This window comes from Panulirus ornatus, chromosome 59 (genome assembly GCF_036320965.1).
Source record: "Panulirus ornatus isolate Po-2019 chromosome 59, ASM3632096v1, whole genome shotgun sequence".
In the NCBI taxonomy this organism is placed as follows: domain Eukaryota; kingdom Metazoa; phylum Arthropoda; class Malacostraca; order Decapoda; family Palinuridae; genus Panulirus; species Panulirus ornatus.
In genome coordinates, this window is record NC_092282.1 from 20,993,719 (window position 1) to 20,999,370 (window position 5,652).

The 5,652-nt window shown below is 45.5% G+C and overlaps 1 non-coding gene across 1 annotated transcript; it reads left to right on the top strand.

Annotated features, from left to right (window-relative positions):
• Positions 1–4,766: 4,766 nt before the first annotated feature.
• Positions 4,767–4,838, top strand: TRNAH-GUG (transfer RNA histidin (anticodon GUG)). The gene has a single exon. It is a non-coding gene; the product is annotated as a tRNA-His (tRNA).
• The last annotated feature ends 814 nt before the right edge of the window (positions 4,839–5,652 follow it).

Sequence of the window (5,652 nt, forward strand, 5' to 3'; positions counted from 1 at the left end):
TCTTTCCATCTCATTTTTGGCCTCCTACTCCTCTTGCTCCCTCCACTTCTGACGCGGAGGTCCTTTCGGTCAATCTGTTTTCAGTCATCCTCTCCATATGTCCAAAGCACTTTGAGCACACACCCCATTCAACTCTCTCAGTCACACGCAGCTTTCTGACACTACTTTCTCCCTCACACCATTATCATCCCTCCTCATTTCATCCACACCTCAAGCATTACATACCCAACACATCCACCCTCCTCTTCGCTTTTCTATTCTGGATCCATGACTCGCACCCCACATAGCACCGTTGAGACTACTATACCATCAAACATACCCACCTTTGCTCTCACAGATTGTCCCAGCGTCTTTGCCAATATCCTTTGTGGTCCATACAATTCACCTCCACCTCACTTTCTCACTACAGTCTAAGACGTTTGCTAGGCATGACTTTATTTCTCTGAATCTGTATCGTTTCTCAGTTAGGTAGCTTTCTTCTGCACACAGTCAGTCATTTTTTCCAGAATTTACACAATACAGTTGTCAGAAAAACTAGTCTTCTCAAGTCTTTTTTGAAGATAGGTATAATATTAGCCTACCTGTACTTCCTGGACACTTTGCCTTCCTGTAGAGTCAGTTTTGATCCCTTCGTAAATTGATATGATTCTACCTTTTTTTACTTCCCTTGTGTCTTTTGCGCCATCTGAAAACGTATTCAAACAGGAGTCCACACTCTCTAGTAAATATCAGATTAAGTCAAGAAGAGCAGCAGTCCCAGAACAGGACCCTGAGGTACACCACCGATGACTTCCATTCAATAACTGGGAAAGCTGCTCTGAGATGCGTCGTCTCTCTTCCCTTCCACTAAGCTGATCTTTCATATACTGAAGGAGTCTTCTCCACCCTAGCTCCGGTGATCCAGCTTCTGAATCAGCCTCCTCTGCGGTGTTGTGTCAAATGCTTTCCGGCGATCAAGACGCATACAACCCACCCAGCCTTCCCTTTTGTCTGAGACAGAGCTCACTCTCTCGTAGCTATCTGAGACATTTGTTACACACGACCTTCTTTTCCTGAAACCGTACTGTCTCTAACTTTGACATGTCCTTTGTAGTGAATCATACGATTTGTTTCTGATTATCTTTTCTATCACCTTACAAACAACGCTTGACCGAATTGTGGCTTAACATTTCTTTCCGGTCTCCTGAATTGTGAGTGAGTATAATGTTTGCCCTTTTCCACTCGCTTGTTACTCTGTTTCCCCAGGGACATCTTGAGCAGTGTATCATGTGTATCTGCAAGCATCCTCAGTACGTGTGGTGAAAATTCATCAGGCCCGAGAGCCTTGAATGCAACGAGACACCGTAATGTTCTGTTAAAGTCTTCTCTACATAGGTGTTTGGGCTATCGTGTCTTCCACTGTAAAAAACACATCTGATCTAGATATTTTCAGTTCGTCATACATCTTTACATAACCCTATACAACCGTTCACTCTGATTTCCTTAGCGTAATCAAGTTTTCTTTAGTTGATGTTATATATGTCCTTGATAGAATTTATGGAAGATTTTGGATTTTTTTCTGCGTGTGTGTGTGTGTGTGTGTGTGTGTGTGTGTGTGTGTGTGTGTGTGTGTGTGTCTGTCTGTCTGTCTGTCTGTCTGTGTGTGCTACAGTAGGCCTGGTATGAGGATACACGTGTGTATACTGTGTTAAGGTATAGGTTTGTGTGCCGAGGTTTTAAGCTGTGTTGTGGTATATATGTGCTTGTGTGTATGTACTGAGCCGGAGTCGGGGATGGCAGGCAGGAGAGTCATGGGAGAAAACAGGTATCAGGCAGAACCAAGACTTCACCAAGTGATGGATGGCAACAACGGAACTTGCTGGAACACTGGGTCATTATGGAAAGGATTTACACTGATCTACTGCCCGTGGCGATTTGAGACGCCTGAACGCTCTCTGTATTGACTGTCCCTCTACTTAACTTGTTCCAAGCATCCACCACTATTACTGTAATACTACAGCACGTCTCCTGCAGATCCGAAGGAAGAGTCTTTGCATAACGAGTAAGCAGTTACGAAATGTGTTGATCAGTGTGCAAGATATTGACGACGAGGGCAACATTGACGTGTCACTCACTGTGAACTCATCAATAACATGGCACGTGTCAATAATGCAGAGGCTGGCGAAACATAGTATAGTTTCAGTCACACTAATCTGTGAGTTTCTGATGTATTCTATTACCACGAATAGCCTCGTAGCCACCATAGCTCGGAGCGACCCCATGGTCTGTTGCTGTTTGAATTCCTTTGTATTCCTGTGTCGGCGGACGTGGAGTTCGTGCCAGGCCTATGCAACTAGCGACCCACAGGGGGCTTATAAGCTGTGTCCTATGAATGATCGTGTACAAGATGAAGAAGGAATGAAAGATGTGGCCTGTGAGGGAGACGACAATAGACCTGTTGGCCCCAAGCTGGAGAGTCTTGGTCTAAACCGCATCAACGTCTGTTCTTCCATCGCTAAAGTCATGTTTACAGTACCCAGGACCAGATCCAATACAGCATGACCCAGTTCATCTCTAACTTTCCCGTTCGTTTGTGGTCCTCTAACTTTAAGCAATCATTCTTCTGACATAGCCAGTATGCCTTCAACACTCTAAGCTCATTTTCCGTAAAACAAGAAATGGAATAAAATTTTGTCTCAATCAATATTTGCAATTCATGAGGACGTGATTTTGAGAAAGCCCTTGGGTTTGAGACTCGTTCTTAAGACTTCCATTCTTACCCGAAGATGTTAGTTAGACTTGCTCCAGTAGCCAGTGGCTAAGCATCATCCACAACAACACCTTCACCTGATCCCTGATCCTCTCCAACTCCCTCCTGGGCACAGTACGTACTGGCTCCACTCCCGCTCCTCCACATTGTCATCGTATTCCATACAGCCTCTGACATCTCTCCATTATTTACCTACTCTCAACATTTAGCTCTACCCCCACAACAACCCCCACTCACCAAATAAGGTTCCTGGGTTTCTATGGACCTCTTTTCCCGAACCCCCTGCTGCTCTAAGGCTGCGCTACTTCCAGTAGCAGGGAAATGATGGATTTCCTTGAAGTGAGGAATTTTGATGAGATTGTACTCACAGTGATAACGCTTCAACAAAAGTGACTTTTCACTCTTGGAATAACCTTGTGCAGGAGAAATCCGGTAACACACACACACACACACACACACACACACACACACACACACACACACACACGCACACACACAGATATATATATATATACATCAGTGCTCCCTCACCTTATATATCATTCGTTATTTCTCGAAAACTTTCATTTCAACTTCTCCACACATCTTGGTTATCATACCATCAGCATGTCTCACTATCTTCTTCACTTTCATCCTCATCTTACCAACGCTATGATAACCTTCAGCACTTGTATCATGTTTAACCTTCATTCATCTTTATTGCCCTCTTCTGGGCCCTTTCTATCAACTCCTCTTTCGTCGACATTTCAGGTGCGATGACCAAACCCGAGAATCCTTTTTCGATTTTGTCTATTATGATCAAGTGTTCCGTACAACCCTCACCAGGTATCACTTCGTGGTCTCCTTTCCTCAGTGTTGTGGAGCTCCATGTTGCAGGAACACACGTGCACCTGGGAGTGTTCCTTGTCCTTGCCTGGCGGGACTTTGCTTTTCATCATTCAGTAAACCCAAAGGAAATTTTCGCGGTCATATTTGTTAATATTATCCCTGGGGATAGGGGATTAAGAGTACTTCCCACGTATTCCCTGCGTGTCGTAGAAGGCGACTAAAAGGGGAGGGAGCGGGGGGCTGGAAATCCTCCCCTCTCGTTTTTTTTTTAATTTTCCAAAAGAAGGAACAGAGAATTGGGCCAGGTGAGGGTATTCCCTCAAAGGCCCAGTCCTCTGTTCTTAACGCTACCTCGCTAATGCGGGAAATGGCGAATAGTTTGAAAGAAAAGAATTTGTTAATATATCAACTTCAACACATATTTTCTCTATGATTTAACGTACTTTTCATTTTTCTATTTTTTTTTTCAAGTCAAGTTGCATAATCCATATAATAAGACATTATCATCCCTACACTTGAATGTTCCATTCACCACGAAGAGGTAGAATCCCAGACAAAGGTACTCAGAGTCACGACCCTATCGACCCGAGGTGACCTGTTTTAACACTATCTTGAACATTCCTTTCAATTTTCCTGTACTAACTCTAGGGTGCTCGCCAGGTCAATATTGGAGACCACACCCTTCCCTCCTCATTCGTCCTGGTGAGGGTGTGGGTGATGGTGGGTGGTTGGGTGGGGCCTTATGGTTCATGACCCACCCCGTCCTGGTGAGGGAGAGTGTGGTGATAGGTGGGTGGGTTAGACCACATGGTTTCTGACCCACCCCGTACTGCTGAGAGAGGATGTGGTGGTAGGCAGATGGGTGGGTGAGACCGCATGGGTCCTGACCCACCCCGTACTGGTGAGGGAGGGTGTGGTGGCAGATGGATTGGTGGGTGGGTTAGACCACATGGGTCCTGGCCCACCCCATACTGGTGAGGGAGGGCGTGATGGCAAATGGATAGGTGGGTGGGTTAGATCACATGGGTCCTGACCCACCCCATACTGATGAGGGAGGGCGTGATGGCAAGTGGATAGGTGGGTGGGTTAGATCACATGGGTCCTGACCCACCCCATACTGGTGAGGGAGGGTGTGGTGGCAGGTAAGAAGTTACCTCACCTCACCCTCCACATTGGTATCTCGGAGGCGGCCGTGATCGTATAGTGGTTAGTACATTGCGTTGTGGCCGCAATAACCCAGGTTCGAATCCTGGTCACGGCAAAAGAGGTGGATCATTTTCCGATACCCGTTTTCTATCTCTGGCTTACGGTAGACGTCGCAAAACACAGTATCGACCGTGAATGGATATCCGATACCATCTACTGAAGATCAAATATGACACTACCAAGTCCGCTCCACCATCTTAAGAAACGACGACTTAGATTTCAGTGGGCAGATCTCGAGACAGTGACATACGTCATAAAGAACAATATTCAATATTCACTTAAAAAAAAGAAGAAAATACGGATTCGTAAAATATTAAGGGTAGACTCTCCTATTAATACTCCGGAAGCTTATCTTATCAGTGAGAATAAACAGTCGATCAGATAACAAGGATCCTTACTTGTTCTCATTCCAACTTGGGTTTTCTAAGTATATGACTTACTTATGAACTCTCCGGTAGTACCACTTAATCTCTCTAGCGCGACGGAACGACCCTTAAGTGCGTTAGAACGACCGTTGAGTGCGTTGGTACGACCGCTGAGTGTGCTGATGCGACCCTTAAGTGCCTTGGAACGACCCTTGAGTGCGTTGGTAAGACCCTTGAGTGCGTTGATGCTACGCTTGGCCTAACCACTGACCTCTGACCCTTAAGTCGTAGCGTCACATTCATGTAGTTAATCATCTCCAGTAAGTACAGCACAGTACAGTAAAGTACAGTACAGTACAGTGCCGTGGTTACTGTGTGGCAATAGTATGTACATAACATACCGGCGACTCTGTGCGTGTGTGTGTGTGTGAGACAGCACGTTCTCTAGTGTGCCATTATTGGCACAAGTAGAGTGTGATTTCCTATTTGCGCTGTTCGGGAAGG